The sequence below is a fragment of the Pseudophryne corroboree genome, chromosome 11 (assembly GCF_028390025.1).
Source record: "Pseudophryne corroboree isolate aPseCor3 chromosome 11, aPseCor3.hap2, whole genome shotgun sequence".
Classification (NCBI taxonomy): Eukaryota; Metazoa; Chordata; class Amphibia; order Anura; family Myobatrachidae; genus Pseudophryne; species Pseudophryne corroboree.
The window spans coordinates 298,635,175-298,647,347 of NC_086454.1; the positions used below are offsets into that span (position 1 = coordinate 298,635,175).

The 12,173-nt window shown below is 46.2% G+C and overlaps 1 protein-coding gene across 6 annotated transcripts in view; it reads left to right on the plus strand.

Annotated features, from left to right (window-relative positions):
• LOC134969512 (serine/threonine-protein kinase Nek11-like) overlaps positions 1-12,173 on the plus strand; it is an 840,206-nt gene that overhangs the window by 160,500 nt on the left and 667,533 nt on the right. The gene's annotated exons all lie outside the window — the stretch shown is intronic.

Sequence of the window (12,173 nt, forward strand, 5' to 3'; positions counted from 1 at the left end):
ATTTCGGCTCATACCGTGTGCTAGTATGTGAATTTTGGCTCATACCGTGTGGTATAATGTGAATTTCGGCTCATACTGTGTGGTATAATGTGAATTTCGGCTCATACCGTGTGCTAGTATGTGAATTTCGGCTCATACCGTGTGGTATAATGTGAATTTCAGCTCATACCGTGTGCTAGTATGTGAATTTTGGCTCATACCATGTGGTATAATGTAAATTTCGGCTCATACCGTGTGCTAGTATGTGAATTTCGGCTCATACCATGTGGTATAATGTGAATTTCAGCTCATACCGTGTACTAGTATGGGAATTTCGGCTCATACCGTGTGGTATAATGTGAATTTCGGCTCATACCGTGTGGTATAATGGGAATTTCAGCTCATACCGTGTGCTAGTATGCGAATTTCGGCTCATACCGTGTGGTATAATGTGAATTTCGGCTCATACCGTGTGGTATAATGTGAATTTCAGCTCATACCGTGTGCTAGTATGGGAATTTCGGCTCACACCGTGTGGTATAATGTGAATTTCGGCTCATACCGTGTGCTAGTATGGGATTTTCTGCTCATACCGTGTGCTATAATGTTAAAGGGGCACCAGTACTAGATAGTATAAGGGGTCCTACTACACTGAAGGACACGTCCCCTTTAGAGTGGCCATGCCCCCTTTACCGGAGCGCGCGCGCGCCTGCATAATTGCATCCTTCACCTTTCCATACCCCCACTTAAAAATTTACACTTGAACCACTGCACCTCCATATATACATACACATCCTGACATCTTTATACACAGTGGCCATTTTTTTCAGTGCGTGCCAGTGGTGTGCGCACATAGTTTCCTTTTGTAGTTTTTTTTTTTTTTTTGGGGGGGGGGGCGCCATTATTGATCTTGCCCTGGGCTCCAAAAACCCTAGTTACGCCTCTGATGGTGTGTCTTTGCTAATAAACACAGAAACCTGTTGCACAAGTATGTTGGGCAGTACGATGGCAAAATGATTAGCTTGCTGCGTCACACCACTTAGGACCTAGGTTTGATTCCCACCAAGGCCCTATCGGTGTGGAGTTTGTATGTTTTCCTCTGGGTGCTGCGATTTTCTTCGACAATTCAAACGGAGATCCAGATGATAGGTCGACAGTCAATAGGTCGACATGTACTATAGGTCAACATGTAAAAGGTAGACAGTGCCTAAGGTCAACACAACAGGTACACAAGGTCAACAGGTTCAAATGGTCGACACAAGTTTATTTTTACATTTTTAACATTTTAACTTTTTCATCAATAACCATCCACATGGACTACGATTGGGAATAATAACCTGTGGCGTGCGAACCCGGTACACTAATTTGGGTCACGTAGTTTAAAATGGTAAATGGCACCCCAAGAAAAGTACGTTGACCATTTTCCATGTCGACCTTTTGACTGTGTTGATCTTTTCAGGTATCTACCCTTTTATATGTTGACCTATTGACCCTGTTGACCTCTTGCATATCGATCTATTGACTGTCGACCTAATTATGGTTGAACCAATGATCCACGCCCATTCAAAACATACTGGTGGGCTAATTGGTTTCAGATAAAAATGAACCCTAGTGTGTATATGCGTGTACATGTGGTAGGTAATATAGATTGTAAGCTCTGCTGGGGCAGGGACTGATGTGAATGGTCAAATATTCTCTGTAAAGTAATGCAGACTATGGGCCAGATGTAATGCAGTGTGGGTTTGCCAGTCGAACACGGACGTTTATATAAAGGGGCAATCATTTAGAAGGCATGCCTTGAAAGAAGGCATGCCTTAAAAATGACTGCCCCTTTAAAAAATGTCCGACATCACATCCCGCCTTATGTGTGTGCTGCATAAATAAGTAAGACAGAATCAGCAGAGTAAGTATGGAAAACTTTAAAAGCAATAAGTCCTGTGACTATTATCCATCCCCTTACTTCCTTCTCCAGCCACAGGTGATAACGTAACAGGCTCTATTACAACATAGTGTTGTGGTCAACCTTACAAATAACCCAACACATTCTTCTCATGGAACACTTCCAGCGTCAATCATCGGTTTACAAGAGTGTCTTCTGTAAAGACAAACAGCACTGAGTAATCACAGAAGGTTATACTTGTCTTAGGCAAACACACCTAAAAACTACGAGACCCATGGGCCCAGAGCCGGCCCTAAACAATATGATGCCCTAGGCAAGATTTTGGCTGGTGCCCCCTAGCACCACCGCTGGTTCCACCTCTGACCTTGCACCTCTTTCCCAGCACCATCACCCCTCACCCATAGCAGTCCTTATTTTGGTGTTTGTACCCCCTATACTTTAAATAGGAACAGCTCGCACATTTGGCGCACAGCCCAAAAAGGGGTGTGTTTTTGCTGGCAAGGGGCATGGCCACACAATAGTAACCCCAATTCCAATTATGCCACACAGTACTGCAACTTTATTCACATTTGATCATGCGATAGTGTCCATAATTCATATTACATCCCACAGTAGTATCACTTTACCTTATAAACCTTCTAAACATTACTCCTTACAGTAGAGCCCCTTATTCACATTACATCACACTGAATTGCTCCTTTTTCACATTACACCACACCCTATTGCTCTTTATTCACATCAGATGACAAAGTAGCGCCCTTTCTATATGCAACATCACATAGTAGAGCACCTTATACACATAATGCCACACAGTAATGCATTTATACACATAATTCCACACATTAATGCCTCTTACACATATGAGACACCTTATAAATGTCCTTATAAACATAATGCGCAGCACACATCATGACAACCTTTATTAATGCCCTTTTGCACATAATGTTCCTTACACATATGCCACACATTATTAATGCCCTTATACACATAATGACACATATAGTGCCACCTACACATTTGCTGCACATTATTAGTGCCCTTTACACATAATGACACACATACAGTAGTACCCTGCTACACATATGCCGCACATTATTAATGCGCTTATACACATAATGACACACACAGTGCCCCTTACTCATATGTTGCACATTATTAATGCATTTTTACATGACACACATAATGCTCCTTACACATATTCTGAACACTACTGCACAACCAACCCACCCACATACACACAGCACTCACACTGCCACTAACACTGTGACCTCTGCCTCTGCTTGGATACAGATGTGTCCTCATAAATCTTGACTCAATGCTAACGTCGGGCACCTTTTTTTTAATAAAAATGCATCTTATTTGCATTGCTATGTGGCTAGGATGCACATGCAGCTTCTGCTGATTAAAATGATATGCAGCATGCCTATATACTGTGTGAGACTGTGGCTGTATCTGCATATGAAATGCTACACACAGAATATAGGCATGCCGCATATCATTTTAATCAGCAGCAAATTTGTTAGCAGATGGGCAGAACTATGGGGGTCATTCCGAGTTGATTGCTAGCTGCTTTCTTTCGCAGCGCAGCGATCAGGTCAAAAATGGCAATTCTGCGCATGTGTATGGGGCACACTGTGCACGCGCGAAGTACTTTCACAAAAGCCGGTGTAGTTTTACACAAGCTCTAGCGACGCTTTTCAGTCGCACTGCAGATCGTTGAGTGATTTTCGGGGAGAGTGTGTAAAAACGCAGGCGGGCCAGATAAAAACGCAGGCATGCCTGGGGAAACGGGGGAGTGGCTGGCCGAACGCAGGGCGTGTTTGTGACGTCAAAACAGGAACTAAATAGTCTGAAGTGATCGCTAGCTAGGAGTAGACTCTGGAGCTACTCAAACTGCACACATTTTTTTTGTAGCAATGCTGCAATCGTTTCGTTCGCACTTTTGCTAAGCTAAGATACACTCCCAGAGGGCGGCGGCTTAGCGTTTGCACTGCTGCTAAAAGCAGCTAGCGAGCGATCAACTCGGAATGAGGGCCCATGTGCACTGCAGTGGGGAGCAGATGTAACATCTGCAGTGCACATGGTTTTTCCCATCTGCTAATAAATTTGCTGCTACAATCAGGTCTGAAATAGGCCCTACAGTATATGAAGTTACTGGTACTTGGTAAAAAAAAAAAATCAGCATTGCAATTGTGCAGATCTATGTAGTGTGCAGCCACACATCCAATCCCTTGCAGCCACACTACATAAATCTACTCAACTGCAATGCTGATAATTTTTTCACAAAGTACAAGGTAAGCTTCAAATAGTTAGAATTCTCTAGTTTAGAATTATCTAGCTTTCGATGCAAGGGCAGATAGCTCAATCAATAGATTGTCTGACTGCAATGCCACAGGCATTGGTTTGAATCCCGGGTATATCAGCATGTCGAAATGTCATAAAGGACAGTGTGACTGAATAACAAAGAAACCTCAAGTTGAGTTCATGAATGTTGTATAGGTATTAGCGAAAGAAGGGGTGGGGAAAGGAGACAGAGGCTGTCAGGAGATGCTGGTGTTCAAAAAAGGGGGAAGATGCAAGTGAAAATAATTAAAACAGATAATTGACAAGTGCCGACAACAGCGCCCCCTGGCCTGCAGCACTATGGGGGTCATTCCGAGTTGATCGCTTGCTAGCAGTTTTTAGCAGCCGTGCAAACGCTATGCTGCTGCCCACTGGGAGTGTATTTTAGCTTAGCAGAAGTGCAAACGGTTCTATAGCTGAGAAGCTAAAAATGTATTTTGTGCAGTTTCAGAGTAGCTCAAAACCTACTCAGCGCTTGCGATCACTTCAGACCATTCTGTTCCGTATTTGACGTCACAAACACGCCCTGCGTTCGCCCAGCCACGCCTGCATTTTTCCAGCCACGCCTGCGTTTTTCTGAACACTCCCTGAAAACGGACGGTTGCCACATAGAAACGCCCACTTCATGTCAATCACTCTGCGGAAGCCAGTGCGACTGAAATGAATTGCTAGACCCTGTGTAAAACTACATTGGTCGTTGTACTCGTACGTCGCGCGTGCGCATGGCGCCACATACGCATGCGCAGAACTGCCGTTTTTTTGCATGATCGCTGCACAGCGAACAAATGCAGCTAGCGATCAACTCGGAATGACCACCTATGTGCGATGCACCCTCCGCGCACACCTAGTTACGGCCCTGATTTGAGGGGCTTTACGTTGGTCGGCCCAAGGCATGAACTCACTGATATTTCCACACCGCCTACTTCAAAATAATGACACAGTGACCTAAGCCTAGTGCCCATGGTCACTTAACATGGGCACAGGCTATCTGCCTGCCTAACATGCATCACTGGCCTGAGGCCTGACTGCGCCCACGGGCTTTGTGCCAGACAACACGGGTGGTTTTAGGGAGTGTTTAATAAGTCAAGGTAGTCAAAGCCACCCACCATGGCACTGAGAGAGGTTGCAGTGGGGAGCTTCGTTTAGCTCTTTTCCTTTCCATCTCTGCATCACTCCCTGGTCCTCAGCTTGCTTTGGTCGCTCTTCTTTCTTCCACCGGGGCTTTTTCTGCAGCTGACTCTTCCTTCTTTTCTTCAGGAGGCCTTCTTTCCTCCCTCTCTGCTCCTCTCCCATTACAGCAAAGTACCCCTCTTAGCTTCCCTCACAGTACATCTTAGCTTCCCTCACAGTACAGCACCCTCACCCATTACAGCACAGCTACCTTCGCCTCACCCATAACAGCACCCCTAACCCCTCACAGCAAAGCACCCCTCTCCCCTCCCAGCACACTGCACCTCACAGTGCACCTCCCCTCACACCACATCTTCCCTCATAGCACAGCATCCCTCACAGCACATCTCCCCTCACAGCACAGCACCTTCGCATCTCCCCTCACAGCACAGCACCTGCACAGCATCTCTCACAGCACAGCATTCCTGACAACACATCTCCCCTCACAGCACACTGCCGCATAGAATTTTCGTCAGCATTTTGAATTTGGCATGGCTGCGAGTCAGTCATAGATCACACTGTGAGCACTGATTACTGGATAGCCATGGGCATCTGTCAGGTGGCCTCTGGGAGACTTGCGCACAGGAAGTGTAGGCAAAGATCACAAACTTCCCATATAACTGCTGTGGTTTTGAGGTGCCCACTGCCAGCCCCAGGCATATCTATAATGGGTGCAAGGTGTGCGGTGCTATTGGTGCATGGGGACCCAAACACTGCACACCCTGCACCCATTTAATTATACTTACCACTCCATCAGCCTGGTGCTGTCTGCAGAGCTGCAAATATCACTGGGAAAATGGCCACCACGGATATTTTTCAGTGATTTGCGCATGCAAAATAGAGATGACCCCAGTAACACAGCACGTGCGCCATGTTCCCAGATACCTGCACAATGCCAGAGTCTACTGCACCACCGAAGACTGAGAAGACACGATCGGAGCATGCACATGGGCTCCCTCCTGGCTTAAAGAGCCTTTGATTCCAGCGTCTCACATCTGCCACTCTCCTACACAAGCATGAACATCGGGCGCACATCGTTTGGCCCATCGGGCCTCTGAACAACCCGATGCTGTCTCAGACAGAGCGCCCCTCCTAGCGCGCTGGGGCCTCTCCAGCTGTGAATGGTTTCACAGTGGCTGACTAGGGAACACCCAGAAACTGGTCCAGACAAGCCTGCGTATGTCTAGCCACCCCCATTATGTCTAGCCACCCCCATTACCTTCCCTAAACGCTCACTTTGCAAATAAATAGAGATTTAATTAACTTATTGCTGAATTTCTGTTATTTGGTAATTAGGTTTAGATTTATGACCAAAAACCAACGCTGAGCTATTAAATTACAGTCCCACCAAATATGCAGGGATCCAAAATTTCCAGTGTCTCTGGGAAAGATCTGATTTCTGTGGATGCATCTTACCGTATATTGGGGGTCATTCCGAGTTGTTCGCTCGTTGCCGATTTTCGCTATATTGCGATTAGTCGCTTTCTGCGCATGCGCAAGGTTCGCAGAGCGCATGCGCTTAGTTATTTTACACAAAAGTTAGGTATTTTACTCACGGCATAACGAGGATTTTTCATCGTTCTGGTGATCGTACTGTGATTGACAGGAAGTGGGTGTTTCTGGGCGGAAACTGGCCGTTTTCTGGGCGTGTGCGAAAAAACGCTGGCGTTTCTGGTAAAAACGCGGGAGTGTCTGAAGAAACGGGGAGTGGCTGGGCGTGTGTGTGACGTCAAACCAGGAACGAAACTGACTGAACTGATCGCAATGGCTGAGTAAGTCTGGACCTACTCAGAAACTGCTAAGAAATTTCTATTCGCAATTCTGCTAATCTTTCGTTCGCAATTCTGCTATGCTAAGATACACTCCCAGAGGGCGGCGGCTTAGCATGTGCAATGCTGCTAAAAGCAGCTAGCGAGCGAACAACTCGGAATGAGGGCCATCGGTCCTCATTCCGAGTTGTTCGCTCGCTAGCTGCTTTTAGCAGAATAGCAAACGAAAGATTAGCAGAACTGCTACTAAATAAATCTTTGCAGTTTCTGAGTAGCTCCAGACCTACTCACAGATTTCGATCAGCTCAGTCCGTTTAGTTCCTGGTCTGATGTCACAAACACGCCCTGCGTTCGGCCAGACACTCCCGCGTTTTTCCCCGACACGCCTGCGTTTTTTAGCACACTCCTGGAAAACGCTCAATTACCACCCAGAAACGCCCCTTTCCTGCCAATCACTCACCGATCAGCAGAGCGACTAAAAAGCGCCACAGGATCCACAGCAAATCTGCTAAGGTTTTAGTTCAATAACTAAGCGCATGCGCCCTGCGTGTCTTGCGCATGCGCAATTAGCAACAAATCGCAACATAGTGAAAATCGGCAACGAGCGAACAACTCGGAATGACCCCCATAGGCCCTCATTCCGAGTTGTTCGCTCGCTAGCTGCTTTTAGCAGCAGTGCAAACGCTAGGCCGCCGCCCTCTGGGAGTGTATCTTAGCTTAGCAGAAGTGCGAACGAAAGGTTAGCAGAACTGCTCGTAAAAAAATTTCATGCAGTTTCTGAGCAGCTCCAGACCTACTCCTACCTTGTGATCACTGCAGACAGTTTAGTTCCTGCTTTGACGTCACAGACACGCCCTGCGTCCGGCCAGCCACTCCCCCGTTTCCCCAGGCACGCCTGCGTTTCTATCTGACACGCCTGCGTTTTTTAGCACACTCCCGGAAAACGGTCAGTTACCTCCCAGAAACGCCCCATTCATGTCAATCACTCACCGATCAGCAGAGCGACTGAAAAGAGTCGCTCGCCATTGTTTGAAACTGCATAGTTTTTTGTGAAAGTACGTCGCGCGTGCGCACTGCGTGCCATACGTATGCGCAGAAGTGGCGATTTTTTGCCTGATCGCTGCGCTGCGAACAACGGCAGCTAGCGATCAACTCTGAATGACCCCCATAGCCATCTACTGCATGTGTAGGGTAGAGATGCTGCCAGTATGTACAAAGATAGTCCCAATGGCTGGAACTCTGGAAAGAAATTGATGTTACAGTATTTATTTACCCAGGGACATTTAATTCTGATACTGATGGTACAGGTATTACTATTAACGGGATGCGGTCAAGATGCCAGCTGTTGGGATCACATCAGCCGGAATGCTGACGCCAGAATCCCGACTGTAAATATAGTGGGCTGGTAAGGAGGGGTAGGTTTAGGTGCCTGCAGGTGGGAAGGTTAGGGTTAGGCTGCGAGGAATGGAGGTTAGGTTTAGTTAGACACCAAAGCGGAGGGTTAGGGTTAGGCTGCAGGGAAGGCGGGAGGGGGGGTGGGGTTAGGTTTAGGCACCACCAGGGGGAGGCTTGGGTCAGGCACTAAGGGGGGAGGTTAGGGTTAGGCTGCGGAAAGAGAGAGTTAGGAGGTAGGGTAGAGGGGGGGAAAAGTCTTACCTCTCCCCTGTTGGGATTAACACAATCTGAACGCAGGCATCCCATCATCCGGGATATTATACTGAACCCGTATTAGCTGGTACGAATAACTGTAAGAATGGTGATGGTTAGTAACATACTGTAGCATTTAATAAACAAAAGCCAAGGTTTTATACTGTCAAATGGCACCATTTAAGGACGAGTCGGATTTCTATGGGGACTGTCAGATTTACTCAAAAACACAATTAGCTAGGGCTAATAATTAGGTATAGATGTAGTTATCACATAAAAACGTAATTTTTTATTTTAACTATTAAAAAATGGGGTGTCAAGGATGCAAAACTTGGTTAGTTACCCCTATTTTAATGATGCAATATCATCTTATAATGCGTAGAAAATTGTTAACATTAATCGTCTTGTGGTTAGAATAGTTAACCAATGAAATTCTCAGATGAGATAGTTGCCAGAGGAGACGGTTACATACATTAGTTGGAACAAACCGTTCGCTTTATCAGTGAAGAATAGCACTACAATTTTAAACAAACAACAAATCAAAAAATTCCCAGTGTACAGTACCTAGTTAAAATATCCAGTTTCATAAAAGTCATACTGTGCATAAGTACATTGATATATGCAATCTACTATTCTGTGACACACTGGACTGCGTTTCGTTAGTAATTGCCCCTGCCTAGCAGGACCATGTACAAATACATTGATAAATATATATACTGAAAAATTCACTTAAAAATTATTATTTTTGTGCAATTCTTCACTGTATAACTATTAGCCGGAAGGTAGACTGGGAACGTGTTGTTGTCTGTTTAAAATTGAAATGCAATTCTTCAGTAATACAGGGAACGGTTTGTTCCAAATATTGTATGTAACCGTCTCCTCTGCCAGATATTTCATCTGAGAATTTCATTGGTTAACTATTCTCACAACAAGACGATTAACGTTTACAATTTTCTACGCATTATTTATAAGATGATATTGCATCATTAAAAAGCGGGTAGACTAACCAAGTTTTGCAGTCTTGTCACCGCATTTTTTTAATAAAGTTGAAACAAAAAATCAGGTTTTAAAGTTATAACCACATCTATACCTAATGAAAAGAGTGCCCCACAAAAGGAACCACTTTCCTTTATTATCCCTAGCTAATTGTATTTTTGAGTACTTAGGTCCCTATTCAGTAGCCGTCGCCACTGGAATACAATCGCATCTCCCCATTCAGCCTCGCACTGCGCATGCTATGGCCGGGGAACTGTGATTGCATCTCACTATATGAACGCCTCTGCCTGATTGACAGGCTTAGGCGTTCGCAGGGGTGGCGACGCGGTTTTGCGGGGGCCTCAACTCGGCGTTGGGTTGGCAGGTCGACAGAAATGGGGGCATGTTCGTGGAGGCCGCGTGATGACACACGCAGCCGCAAAAAATGGCTACCCTGCATCTGCCTACGCAGCCTGACTGCAGAGGCAGGGGACTTCCACAAATCAGTGATGCGATTGCAATTAGACTGTGATCGCAGCATGCCCTGGGCTGGACCGCCCCCAACATGCAACATGATGGACCAGCGCAACGAAGCCCTTTGCAGGCTCGTTGGCTCTCTGCGCTCAAACACAGGTTCTGTTCCCACTCTATGGGTGTTGTGGACACACGAGTGGGAATACAGTGCCTATCGGTTGGCATTCTGTGTGCCAGCATAGTGATTGTTCGGGATCCCTGCGTCTGCATGGTGGCTGCCTGGATCCCGAGCGACAGTCGCATGACTGGATCCCTTTACAAGGTATGGCTTCTCCTTGTAAGTGACTGTCTCTTAAAAAAAGTCAGAGTTCGGACGGCAACCCACACCTCCATGAAACTCAGGCGCCATTACATCCCAACAATTGTGTCTTCTTTATTTATATATACGCTGGCTACATAATTTGTTTTAGCACTTTCTTAGTCCAGTGCAGGATTAGGTCTTCTCCTGTTTTTTGGATCAGACTGTCGGATTTACCAAGCTCCAGAATGCAAAGCAACATAGGACCTAAGAGGATAGGAACCCTGGGCGGCAGTCTCAGTGCGTTGGGTATGTAATGCCGGTATTCAGGATGTACATTAGGTGGTCAGAGTACCAACCACAGCATCCCATACCACCCTAACCACCCCTTCCTGCAGCCTAAAGCTAACCTAACCCTCCCTCCATGAAGTCTGAACCTACAACCCCCCCCCCCCTTCCCCCCCGCCCTCCTTCCCTTTCTCCGCGGCTTACCTCTCCGGTAGACGCTCGTTCATGATCCTGGCGGTGAGTTTGTGAACCTTGTTGGGATGCTGGCATTCCAAACAACCTAAGAAGCTCTGAGTGGAAAGATGGAACTCCCAGGCCCAGCTCAGCTACCTCCGTAGTGGTGAGAATCAGTGCTTAAGTGCCCACTAAATGAGTCCAATTCCTCTGACTTTCTGAGTCTAATTCCTCTCAGTCTAAAACCTGCTGAAGGGTTACTGAGCAGTCCTGGCTACTTTGTGAGCAATTGTGATGCTACCACTGTTCAAGTGGTTTGAAGCTCTAAGAGGATGCTGATGTTGTGATGAATGCAAGCCTAAGAGTACCGCTACTGTTGAGCCCACTGTCTGTCCTGTCCGTGAGTGGAGTGATGTGAACATGGGTGTTCATCTTGATAGACACTTGTGAGGTCTGCACTCCTTTTTGTCCCACATGTAACTGAAGGTGTGGGGAAGTGAACCAATGCACAATGCGACTGATGATCACAACCATACAGATGAATGAGTCCCAATATGTGAGAATGCCAGCTCTTGTGCCAAAACCTGTACTGCCTAACGTAATTGAGAACTGTGTCATCTGAGATGGGAGAGTGGGCTAGAAGTGAACCCAGGTGACTGACCCAAATGCACCCAGGATGGTAACACTCAGAGCGGTGCACCAGGCACACAGGCAGCTATCTTGGCCGCTGTGACACGGTGATGTCTGCAGCTGCTACAGGGTTAAGGCTACACTGAAATCATATTAATGTGTTAGGCAAGAAGCTTTGATTTAGGGGAGGGGCAGCTGTAAATGAATCATGAGGCCTCTCATGAATATTTAATTGAAGTGTATTTCTTAATAACATCTTTCAATATTTAATTTATTTTGAGCTGTTTGCATTTGCTCAGCAGTCGTAAAGATTAGCCGTGATGCTGAGTGGGTGTATATGAAGGTAAATAGCGCTTGTTGTTTGGGTAATACTCTGTAAGATACGCCTGGGGCTACGTAGTGACACAGGGGGCTACTTACTTTCTTTCTGCTTCTCCTAGGAAATCATGGAGGAAATTAGTAAGGCCTTTCCTGTCACATTGATCTATGGTACTAACCCTGTCTCTAAACGTAGAGTGTATATTAG